This window comes from Trichechus manatus, unplaced genomic scaffold (assembly GCF_000243295.1).
Source record: "Trichechus manatus latirostris isolate Lorelei unplaced genomic scaffold, TriManLat1.0 scaffold00001, whole genome shotgun sequence".
Lineage (NCBI taxonomy): Eukaryota > Metazoa > Chordata > Mammalia > Sirenia > Trichechidae > Trichechus > Trichechus manatus.
In genome coordinates, this window is record NW_004443937.1 from 26,364,400 (window position 1) to 26,377,266 (window position 12,867).

A 12,867-nucleotide genomic window follows, 5' to 3' on the forward strand; every position below is an offset into this window, starting at 1 on the left:
TATGAAATGAATTCTTGGCTGTATGATTACAGGGAATAGAGCTGACAGGCCTAGGGGCTGGAGTGGTGTGCTATGGCATAGGAGTTTGCTTTCCGACTCCTCTGTCTGCTTTCTTCTACCACATCTAAGAAGCTGCAGCTGGTCAGAGAGATTCTGACAGACCAGGATAGGGCAAGAGGGTGCTGCATTCTTGGTTGAATTAAAGGGTGTAGGTGGATTTGTATGACCTGAAGGAATTGCTTCCATTGTTTCCCAGAAATGATTTTAGGAAGTAAACAAGTGTTTTTTTTTCCTTTTCCTTTTTTTATATGTCTAACAAAATATTTGCCATGTTGACATTTGCGATTAATCATGTTCATCTTGTTCAACTATCACCACTCTTCCATTTTTGGATTTTTTCATCACCCTTAACAGAAGCAGCTCAGTGTCTCCTAACCAGAGTCCCCTTTCTCCTCTCTGTCCCGCCCTCCCCCAGTAACCACTGATAAACACAGACCTCTTTACATGTGCCTATTCTAGATACTTTATATAAGTTAGATCATACAATGTTTGTCCTTTTGTGACTGACTGATTTCACTCAACATAATGTTTTCAAAGTTCATGTTGTATCATGTATCAGGACTTCATATCTCTTTATGGCTGAATAATATTCCATTTGTGTGTGTGTGTGTATGTACACCACATTTTGTTTATCCCTTCATCTGTTGATGGACATTTAGGCTATTTTCACCTTTTGGCTATTGTGAATAGTGTTGCAGTGAACATTGATGTACAAGTATCTGTGTTCCTGCTTTCAATTCTTTTGGGTATATACCTAAGAGCGAATCGCTGGATCATTGGTAGTTGTATGCTTAACTTTTTGAGGAACCGCCAAACTGTTCTCCACAGTGGCTTTACCATTTTACAGTTCCACCAGCAATGGATGTTGTTATTGTTAGGTGCGGTTAAGCTAGTTCCAACTCATAGTGACCCTGTGTACAACAAACAGCAAAACATTGCCCAGTCCTGCGCCATCCTCACAATCATTGCTATGTTTGAGCCCATTGTTGAAGCCACTGTTTCAGTCCATCTTGTTGAAGGTCTTCCTCTTTTTTGTTGACCCTCTACTTTACCAAGCATGATGTCCTTCTCCAGGGAGTGTTCCCTCCTGATATTTTGTCCAAAGTACGTGAGGCGATGTGTTTCCATCCTCGCTTCCAAGGAGCATTCTAGCTGTCCTTCTTCCAAGATAGATTTGTTCATTCTTCTAGTAGTCCGTTGTATATTCAATATTCTTCGCCACCACCATAGTTCAAAGGCATCAATTCTTCTTTGGTCTTCTTTATTCATTGTCCAACTTTCACATGCATATGAGGCAATTGAAAATACCATGGCTTGGGTCAGGCACATTTTAGTCCTCAAAGTGACGTGTTTGCTTTTTAACACTTTAAAGAGGTCTTTTGCAGCAGATTTGCCCAGTGTAGTACGTCATTTGATTTCTTGACTGCTGCTTCCATGGGCGTTGATTGTGGATCCAAATGAAATGAAATCCCTGACAACTTCAGTCTTTTCTCTGTTTATCATGATGTTGCTTATTGGTCCAGTTGTGAGGATTTTTGTTTTCTTTATTTTGAGGTGTAATCCATACTGAAGGGTATAGTCTTTGATCTTCATCAGTAAGTGCTTCAAGTCCTCTTCCCTTGCAGCAAACAGGGTTGTGTCATCTGCGTATCGCAGGTTGTTAATGAGTCTTCCTCCAGTCCTGATGCCTGTTCTTCTTCATATAGTCCAGCTTCTTGGATTATTTGCTCAGCATACAGATTGAGTAAATATGGTGAAAGGATACAACCCTGACACACACCTTTCCTGATTTTAAACCACGCAGTATCCCCTTGTTCTGTTCTAATGACTGCCTCTTGGTCTATGTACAGGTTTGTCATGAGCACAATTAAGTGTTCTGGGATTCCTATTCTTCACATTGTTACCCATAATTTGTTATGATCCACACAGTCGAATGCCTTTGGATAGTCAATAAAACACAGGTAAACATCTTCCTGGTATTCTCTGACATCGGTCAGATCCATCTGACATCAGCAATGATATTCCTTGTTCTCTGTCCTCTTCTGAATCTGGCTTGAATTCTGGCAGTTCCCTGTTGCATGTGATGTTAATTATGTTGTTTGATAACTTTCACATGCTGTTCACCTTTCTTTGGAATGGGCACAGATACGGATCTCTTCCAGTCAGTTGACCAGGTAGCTGTCTTCCAAATTTCTTGTCATAGAGCAGTGATAGCTTTCAGCATTGCATCCATTTGTTGAAACATCTCAATTGGTATTCCGTCAATTCCTAGGGCGTTGGATGAGCTTCCTATTTCCAGGCAATGGATGAGGGTTCCTATTTCTTCACATCCTTGCCCGCACTTGTTGTTTTCCATTTTTTAATCATAACCATCTTAGTGGATGTGAAGTGATGTCTCATTGTGGTTTTGATTTGTGTTTCCCTAATGACATTGAGCATCTTATTTATTTATTTATTGTACTTTAGATGGTTTACAGAACAAATAGTTTCTCATTAAACAGTACACAATGGTTAACAACCCCATAACATGTCAACACTGTCTGTTCTCAACCTTGGGTTCCCTATTACCAACTTTCCTGTCCCCTCCTGCCTTCTAGTCCTTGTCCCTGGACTGTTGTGGCCCATTAGTCTCATTTTGTTTGCGGGGCTGTCTAATCTTTGGCTGAACAGTAAACCTCGGGAATGACCTCATTACTGAGCTAAAAGGGTGTCCGGGGGCCATACTCTCAGGGTTTCTCCAGTCTCCGTCAGGCCAGTAAGTCTGGCCTTTTTTTGTGAGTTAGAATTTTGTTCTACATTTTTCTCCAGCTCTGTCCGGGACCCTCTGTTGTGATCCCTGTCAGAGGAATCTGTGGTAGCCAGGCACCATCTAGTTGTACTGGACTCAGTCTGGTGGAGGCCGTGGGAGTTGTGGTCCATTAGTCCTTTGGAGTAATCTTTTCCTTGTATCTTGTTTTTTTCATTCTCCCTTGCTCCCGAAGGGGTGAGACCAGTGGAATATCTTAGATGGCTGCTCACAGGCTTTTAAGACCCCAGATGCTACTTACCAAGGTAGAATGTAGAACATTCTCTTTATAAACTGTGTTACGCCAGTTGAGCTAGATGTTCCCCAAGACCATGGTCCCCACAGCCCTCTGCCCAGCAATTCAGTCCCTCACGGAGTTTGGATGTATCTGTGGAGCTTCCATGACCTTGTACAAGTTGTGCTGGCTTCCCCAGTATTGTGTACTGTCTTAACTTCCACCCAAGTTACCACTTACTTATTGTCTATTTAGTTCCCCCCACCCAACTCCTCCCATCCCGCGTAACCAACAAAGATTGTTTCTTTTTGTGTGTAAACTTTCATGAGTTTTTACAGTAGAGGTCTCATACAATATTTGTCCTTTTGTGATTATTTCACTCAGTGTAATGTCCTCCAGTTTCATCCATGTTACCAGATGCTTCAGATTCATCACTGTTCTTTATCGTTGCATAATACTCCATTATGTGTATGTACCATAGTTTATCCATTCATCTGTTGATGGGCATCTAGCTTGTTTCCATCTTTTTGCTATTGTGGACATTGAGCATCTTTTAATATGCCTGTTGGCCATTTGTATTTCTTCTTTAGTGAAGTGTCTGTTCAAGTCTTTTGCCCGTTTTTGATTGGGTTGTATGTCGTTTTGTTGTTAAGTTGTAGGAATTCTTTATATATTCTAGATATTAAACCCTTGTCAGATATGTGGTTCCCAAAAATGTTCTCTCACTCTGTAGACTGTCTGTGCACTTTGTTGATACAGTCCTTTGATGCACAAAAGTTTTTAATTTTGATGTGGTTCAATTTACCTATTGTTTTTTGTAGCTCATGTTTTTGGTGTCATATCTAAAAATCCATTCTTAAAAATTAAGTCCTGAAGCATTTTCCCTATATTCTAAGAATTTTATGGTTTTAGTTCTTACATTTAGGTTCTTGATCCATTTTGAGTTAGTTTTCATGTATGGTGTAAGGTATGGTTGTAGGTTCATTCTTTTGCTTGTGGAAATCCAGTTTTCCCAGCACCATTTATTAGACTATTCTTCCCCCATTGAATGGACTTAGCACCTTTGTTGAAAATCAGTTGACCATAGACGTGCGGGTTTATTTCTGGACTCAATTCCATTCCATTGGTCTATTATTATACCAGTACCAGCCTGTTTAGATTACTGTAGCTTTATAATATGTTTTGAGATTGGGAAGTGTGAATTCTCTTATGTTGTTCTTTTTCAAGATTGCTTTGGCTATTTGGGGTCCTTTGCAGTTCCATATAAATTTGAGGATTGGATTTTCCATTTCTGTAAAGAACTATTTTAATTTTGATGGAGATTGTGTTGAATGTATAGATTGCTTTAGGTAGTATTGACATCTTAACAGTATTAAGTTTTCTGATCCATGAGCAGGGAATGTCCTTCCATTTTTTAGGTCTTCTTTAATTTCTTTTAGTAATGTTCATAATTTTCAGTGTTGTACAAGTCTTTCACTTCCTTGGTTGAATTTATTTGTAGGTATTTTATTCTTTTATGCTGTACAGTTGTCCCTTGGTATCTGCAGGGGATTGGTTCCAGGACCCCCAGTGGATACTAAAATCCGCAAATGCTCAAGCCCTTTATGTAAAATGGTGTAGCATTTGTGTATAACGTATGCACATTCTCCTGTATACTTTAAATCATCTCTAGATTACCTGTAATACCTAATACGATGTAAATGCTATATAAAGTTGTTATACTCTATTGTTTAGGAAACGTGACAAGGAAGAAAAGCCTGTTCATGTTGAGTACAGATGCAGCCATCATAGGCCTAACTACATAGTACGCGTCAGCAGTAATGTAGTAACATTTTTTTCCTGAATATTTTTGATCTGTGGTTGGTTGAATTTGCGGATGTGTAACCTACAGATACGGAAGGCCAACTGTAAATGGAATTGTTTTCTTAATTTCCTTTTCTGATTGGTCATTGCTGGAGTATACTCGACTGATGTTTTGTAATGACCTTGTATCTTGGATTTCTATATATTTGCAGAATTTATTAGCTCTGGTAGCATTCTTGTGGATTTTGGGGGGGTCTTCTATATATAGGATCATGTCATCTGTGAAAACGGATAGTTTTATCTCTGGCTAAGACTTCCAGTACAATGAATCACGGTAGTGAGAACAGGTATCTTTTGTCTTGTTCCTGATCTTATGGGGAAAGCTCTCAGTCTTTCTCATTTGGTATGATATTAGCTGTGAGGTTTTCATAAATGCTTTTTATCATATTGAGGAGTTTCCCTTCTATTCCTATCTTGTCGAATGTTTTTTTTACTGCGATGAAAATACACATTACAAAACATACCATCTCAGCAATTTCTACATGTGCAATTCAGTGACATTGATTACATTCTTCAAGCAGTACAGTCATTCTCACTTTCCTTTCCCAAATCATCCCGTCATCATTAACATAACTTCAGTGCCCCCTAAGCGTATACTCCCTTCTGTCCCTCGCTCCCACCCCTGGCAACCACTGATAATCTTTGGTTTCTATATATTTGCTTATTTTGTATAAGTGGGATCATACAATATTTGTCCTTTTGTGACTGACTGACTTATTTCACTCAACTTGATGTTTTTAAGGTTCCATCCATGTAGTGGCATGCATCAGGACTTCATTTTTCTTTATGACTGGGTGGTATTCCATTATGTGTATGTACTACAGTTTATCGATTCATCTGTTTATGGACATTTTGGTTGTTTCCACCTTTTGGTGGTTGTGTAAAGTGTTGCAGTGAACACTGGTGTCCAGGTTTCTGTTTGCATTCCTGCTTTCACTTCTTCCAGGTATATATCTAGGATTGGGATTGCTGGATCTATGTTCAATTTTTTGAGGAGCCACCAAACCATTTTCTGCAGTGGCTGTACCATTTTACATTCCCATCAGCAATGGATAAGGGTTCCAGTTTCTCCACAACCTCACCAACACCTGTTGTTTTCCTTTTTTTTTTTTTTTTTTAAATCATTACCATTCTAGTATGGGTGAGGTGGTTATCTCATTGTAGATTTGACTTGCATCTATCTCCCTTATGGCTATTGGAGCCCTGTTGGCACAGTGGGTTAAGCATTCGGATCATAACCAAAAAAGATCGGCAGTTCGAATCCTGCTGCTAACCAAAAGGTTGGTGGTTTGAACCCACCTGCTGCCTCGTCGGAGAAAAGACCTGGCGATCTGCTCCCATAAAGATTACAACCTAGGAAACCCTATTGGGCAGTTCTACTCTGTCCCATAGGGTCACTACAAGTCAGGATCGACTTCACGGCACACAGCAACAATAGTAATGGCTAATGACAAGCATCTTTACATGTGCTTGTTGGCCATTTGAATATCCTTTTTGGTGAAATGTCTGTTCAAGTCCTGTGCCCAGTTTTTGACTGGGTTGTTTGTCTTTTTATTGTTAAGTAGTAGAAGTTTTATACAGTGAAACCTGTGAGAGCCAGAACTCAACGGGATGGCCTTGTTTTTCCCGATCTCACAAGTTTTCCACCTTTGACAGGGTGCAGTCTGACCGCTTTTCTATCTCCTGTTTTAGTACAAATATTTGAATTTTCCTTCTCTGACACATTTCCACCTTACACAGGTTCCATCTTTTGCAGGTTTTATCCTGTGTGTTTTGGATACCTTATCAGATATGTGGTTCCTGAAAATTTTCTCCCAATCTGTACATTGTCTCTTTACTTTGTTGATAAAGTCCTTTGATGAGCGACACTGTTTTTTATGAGATCCCATTTATCTGTTCTGCCTTTTGCTGCTTGTGCTGTTGTTGTCATATCTGATAATGCATCATTAAAAACTAGACCCCACAGCCTTGCCCCTACATTTTCTTCTAAGAATATCATGGTTTAATTTTCACATTTAGGTCCTTGATCCATTTTGAGTTGATTTTTGTATATGGTTGTTAGGCATGGATCTTGATTCATTCTTCTGAATTTGGAAATCCAATTTTCCCAGCACTATTTATTGAAGAGACTCAACCTTCCGTTGAATGAAACTAACTAGCACCCTTCACAAAAATCAGTCGAACATAGATGTATGGATATATTTCCGGACTCTCAGTTCTATTGTATGTGTGTTATTATACCAATACCAGGCTGTTTTAAATGTTGAGTGTTTTTATCATGAAAGGAGTTGGATTTTGTCAAATGCCTTCTCTGTGTTGAGATGATCATGTAGTTCTTTTCCTTTGTTCTATTAATGTGGTGTATTACATTGACAGATATTCTAATATTGAACTACCTCGCATTCCTGGGATAAATCTCATTTAATCATGATGTATAATCCTTTTAATATGTTTTAGGATTTGGTTTCCTAATATTTTGTTGAGGATTTTTGTATTTATATTGGTAACGTATATTGGTCGGTAGTTTTCTTTTCTTGTGATGTCTTTGTCCGGCTTTGGTATCAGAGTAATGCTAGTGTCATAGAATGAGCTAAGAAGTGTTCCCTCTTCTTCTATTTTTTGGGAAAGTTTAAGAAGGATTGGCTTGCACTTCTGTAAATGTTTGGTAGAATTCCCCAGTGAAGCCATTAATCCAGTACTTTTTTTGTGGGGAGAGTTTTTTGTTTACTGATTCAATCTTTTCACTTGTTATAGAAGATCTCAACAAACCCATTTCTTCTTTAGTCAGTATAGGAAGTTTATGTATTTTTAGGAATGTGTCTATTTTATCTGGCTTATCTAATTTATGGTGTACTATTGTTCATAGTATTCTGTTACGATCCTTTCTATTTCTGTAGGTTCAGTTTTAATGTCCCCACTTTGTAATTTTAAATATTTGCATCTTCTCTCTCTTTGTCAGACTAGCTAAAGGTTTGTTGTATAGATGTATGGATTTATTTCTGGACTCTCAGTTCTATTCCATTGGTCTGTATGTGTGTTATTATACATTAACAGGCTGTTCTCATTTGTTGAATGTTTTTATCATGAAAGGAAGTTGGATTTTGTCAGATGCCTTCTCTGTGTTCATTGAGATGATCATGTAGTTTTTTTCCTTTGTTCTGTTGATGTAGTGAATTACATTGACAGATGTTCTAAGATTGAACTACTTTTTATTCCTGGGGTAAAACCCACTTGATCATGATTTTACCGATCTTTTCAAAAAATCAACTTCTGGTTTTGTTGATTCTCTTGTTTTTCTATACTCTATTTCATGTATCTCTGCCCTGATCTTTGTTACCACCTTCCTTCTTGTTGCTTTGGGTTTGATTTGCTCTTCTTTTTCTAGTTCCTCAAGTTCTAAAGTTAGGTTATTGATTTGTGATCTTTTTTCTTCACTGTAGGCGTGTACAGCTATGAATTTCCTTCTGAGCTCTGCTTTCACTGTGTCCCATAAGTTTTCCTATGTTGTATCATTTTCATTCAACTCTAGGTATTTTCTGATTTATCTTTTTTATTCTTCCTTAACTCATCGGTTATTTAATTTTTATATATTTATATTTTCCAGTTCTCTTTCTGTTAATTTCTAATTTCACTCGTTTGTGGTCAGAGATGATACATTGTACGATTCCAGCTTTTTAAAATTTATTGACACTTGCTTTGTAACCAATGTCTATTCTGGAGATCCGTGTGCAACGGAGAAGAGTATATTGGCTGTTGTTGGGTGGCGTGTTCTCTATACTTACTCCTCACTTATCGACTATCTCATTATCTGACATTTCACATTTACAACTGGAGTAAAAAAATTTATCTGACTGTTTTGCGCATTAACAACCCTGTCGACCCACACACCCTCGCTGTGTGCAGCTTTTCCAGGGTGCACGGACCAGCACTAGCCCCAGGGTATTTAACCCCAGTCTTGAACCCTCCAGCACCATGCTGCGGCTCCTTGGGCTTGCACCTCCCCTCCCTCCCTGCTCTCGCCACGTCCCACCCTGTGCCCCGCACTAGCCTGGCATGCAGGCATCCCCCAGCCCACACTGCCCTGCTTCCCCCACTGCTGAGCCCCTGAGCTGGGATTTCAGCGAACAGAGAGCAAGGGTAAGTCAGTGACCACTGTGCGGAGTGGGTGTGTACATCTTTTAGGTTTAGTTGATTTATAGTGTCAGTCAGGTCCTCTTTAAGTCTTCCAGTTATTATTGTAGGACTCTTTCTCCCTTCAATTCTGTCAGTGTTTATTTTATATATTTAGGGCTTCCAGTAGTTAGGTTCATATATAATTATTTCTTCTTGATGAATTGACGTTTTTATCATTATATATGTTTGTCTCTTAACAGATTTTGACTTAAAGTCTGTTTTGGCTAATATTAAAATCACCACTCCAGCTCTTTTTTGGCTACTCTGCATGGAATATTTTTTCCATCCTTTTCTTTTCTTTTTGGTTTGGGTATAAAAATTTATTCCACATACAGAATTTTACTACTAACGAATACAGACAGGCTAGGACACAATGGTACTGGATAGAGGATAGCTAGCTCTTTGGAAAGTGAGTAGGTTTGCATGGCTCAGAGCCTCATGCCAAGCTTATTGGTCAGTCAGATTAGGAGGGCACATGCCAAACACCATGGGGTGGCCAGGGCATTAAGTGACTGCTCCGCCTGCCTGCACTGCCTTCCCTGTCTGATCTGCAGCTTCAAAGGATGCCATGCTCAGAAACAAGCTACTGAAGGAAAGGGGCTTCCTAAGATGGTCCAGGCTTGTCTCGGAAGTCACTGCAACACCATTTTAAGCAACATGTTTAATTGGATGATTTCCATAAACTATACATGAAGTTCTAACCATCACAATTCATTGAAGTACAAAACATTGTTACAGGCTGTGGGAACAGAAGGAGCACCAGTGGTGGCATCTTCCAATCCTGGTTGCTCTGGGGGTGGGGGGGTGGGGAAGGTCTTTGTTTTAAAACCGAGCTCCTCATTTCAACGTACAAAAGAATTACTCTGATTGATATTAAATTGTATTGAAACAAAATGGACTAAAAAGCAAATACTACTCTATGTTGGGGTAGGGGTGGGAGGAAAGAATGAGTCCTTCAAAGCAGGAGGGGAGGTGGTTGGAGGAAGGTTCCGTGGCTGTGATCCCAGGTGGTCACTCACGCTGCTCCATTTTTACTTCTAGTGGTCTCAGGAAGGTCCGATTTTTCTTCTCTTTCTTCCCCTTTGTGTTTGCTTGGAAATTTCGCCAACTATCCGCATGACCATCTCGACTTTCCTCAGAGGTTTTCTGCCACTCCCTTTCTCGTTTGGCTTTTTCTTGAGCTTTGATTTCTTTTTCCCTTTGTCGCTTCCTTTCATGCATCTCTTTGGCTTCTCTTTCTTTTCTTTTAATTTCCAGCTCAGCGAAGAGTTTCATGGTCTGTTTGTATACTGCTTGTTTGAACAGCTCAGGATCATCCTCCTCCGCATTTGTAGGTTTCCCTTCATTCTTTAATCGCTTTTCTCACTCTTTCACAGTGTGTTCCAGGTGTTCTTCTGTCTGAATTACATCCAGGGCCCTCTCCTTTTGTTCCTGATCCAGTAGCAACTTGTAAGCTTCGTCCACAGCTTCAAAAGCCTTTTGTGCTCTGTCAGCATCATCTTGATTTTTATCAGGATGCACCAATCTAGATAACTGCTGAAACCTCTTTTTTATTTTCTCATCTGTCGCTTCAAGATCTGTCTGAAGAACGTCAAATGGGTTCAAATTGAAGTAGGAGGAACCAGGACGGGTCAGTCTTTTAGTCTGATCTTTGGATGTTGGAACCGAATCTCTCTTCTCTCTCTGTTTCACCTCACTGTAGAAGGTCATATACGCTTCCTCTGCGCTGCCTCCGCCGCCTGAAGTCCGGCTCTCCCCTGAAGCCACCGTTTTCCCTGCCCAGCCGCTGCCTCACATGGTTCCTGCACATCTCCCTCCTTTTATCTTCAACCTGTTTCTGTCTTTGGGCCTAAGATGTGTCTCTTGTAAGCAGCATATAGTTGGATTGTGTTTTTTTACCCGTTCTGCCACTCTCTGCCTTTTCATTGGAGGATTTAGTCTGTTTAAATTCACTGACAAGGACTTCTGCCATTTTGTTGTTTTTTTGTCTGTCTTCACCTTCTTTGTTCCTTATTTTCTTTAATACTGCCAACTTTTCTGTTTTATATCTTTTTTTGTAATGAACCATTTTGATTCCCTTCTCCTTTTGTGTGTATTTTTTTTTTTAGACATTTCTTAGTGGTTACTACTTAAATTTATAACAACCCTGCTGTGTTTCCAGTGGTCTTTTGTTGTTGTGTGTGTGAGGGTTGGGGAACCTAGACCTGCTGATGGCAGCATCCTCCCAGAATTCTAATTTTTTTTTTTTTTTAAATATGTTTGTGTTTTAGTGAGTAGTATGGAGCCTTGGGGGCACAAGTGGTTAAGAGCTCGGCTGCTAACCAGAGGTCGGCAGTTCGAATCCAACAGCCACTCCTTGGAAACCCTGTGGGGCAGTTCTACTGTAGGGTCGCTATGAGTCAGAATTGACTTGATGGCAACGGGTTTGGGTTTTTTGTTTTTTTTCTTTTTGAGTGAGTAGTATAGCTAACATATCAAACCTATTATCTCACAGATGTTACTGCTTAAGATGTGGCTGTAGTTTTTTAAAAAATTGATTTAAAGAAAAATGTTAAGTACAGATCTTTTACTTATGGCAGAGAAGATGATGGGAGATCAGTAAGAATGATTAGATTTGAGAAGCCGTGTGTGACAGGCCCCTTAAGGTGGCAGCTCAGCAGTGTGGCCCTGACACATCTTGTCCGGGCACTAGCCATTCTAGAGGCCCTCCCACAACGGGGGTTATCATTACTTGTTTAAAGAGGAGACTCAGGCCCTGAGAGGAGCTACGTTCTCCCCAAAACACTACTGGGAAGTGGTGTAGAGTGGGGCCAGCACCAGACTCTTCTGCGCTCGTGTTTCAGAGGGCCTGCAGGTCTCTTCTGTGGGCCTCCCAGGCTGGCAGCTTGGGGCCACGCTGAGAGTGTGGTGCCCTGGAGGATGTGTCTGGGCTGGGGCTGGCCAGCCTCTGCTGGGCCCCTCGGCTGCTGAAACCAGGGTGTGGCACTCTGTCCCTCACTGTACACCTGCCTCTTGCAGGGTATAGTGTCTTTTTATGTTTGTAGGGGTAGGGTTGTCCTCCCCCCATATGAATAGCTTTGTTGCTTATAAAAATTGAAACTGTTTACTATAAAGAATTAAAAATAAACATACATACGTGTATGTGTGTGTGAGAGAAACAGAAATCACTCAAATCCTAGTTAACATTTTGGTATTCAGCCTTTTAGGTAACTTTTCTTTTTGCCTAGATACCTATTTGGATATTGATATCTATATGATTTTATATAAATGAAATCATACCATTCATCTGTTGCATCCTTTTTTGGCTCAGCTATATCATGGACGTCTTAACATATCAGTAGAGATCCTTGTCTTCAGTTTTCATGGTTGCAGAGTATTTTCTTGTGTGGGTAGCTCTGACGTAAACTATCCTTTTTAATGGAAATGTTGTTGGTGTCCAGTTTTTGACCCTGTTAATAATGCTGTGATAAATATCTTTGCATGTACATCTTAGCATTTTTATTTCTGGACATCTCTTACTGTGAATTTTTAGATGTAAAACTATGGGTCAAAAGTTAAATACATTAAAAACTTTTAATACATGTTGTAAACTGCTTTCTAGAGCGGTGGTTTGTTGAATGACTGCGGGAGTAGCAGTGGGTTTCTTGGCAGTCTCCCAGGTCTGATGCATATTTCCCGGTGCTTCTGCGGGGCTGGGCTGCCTGATCGCTACCCCAAGTGATGCAGGCCTGCTTCTCCATTCTGCCCCCAG

The 12,867-nt window shown here is 40.1% G+C and overlaps 1 protein-coding gene and 1 pseudogene across 3 annotated transcripts in view; one reads left to right on the top strand and one right to left on the bottom strand.

Annotated features, from left to right (window-relative positions):
• Window positions 1-12,867, top strand: part of PTPN23 (protein tyrosine phosphatase non-receptor type 23) — a 54,112-nt gene that overhangs the window by 32,469 nt on the left and 8,776 nt on the right. The window lies entirely within an intron of this gene.
• On the bottom strand, window positions 10,044-12,856 carry LOC105756021 (dnaJ homolog subfamily C member 8 pseudogene; annotated as a pseudogene).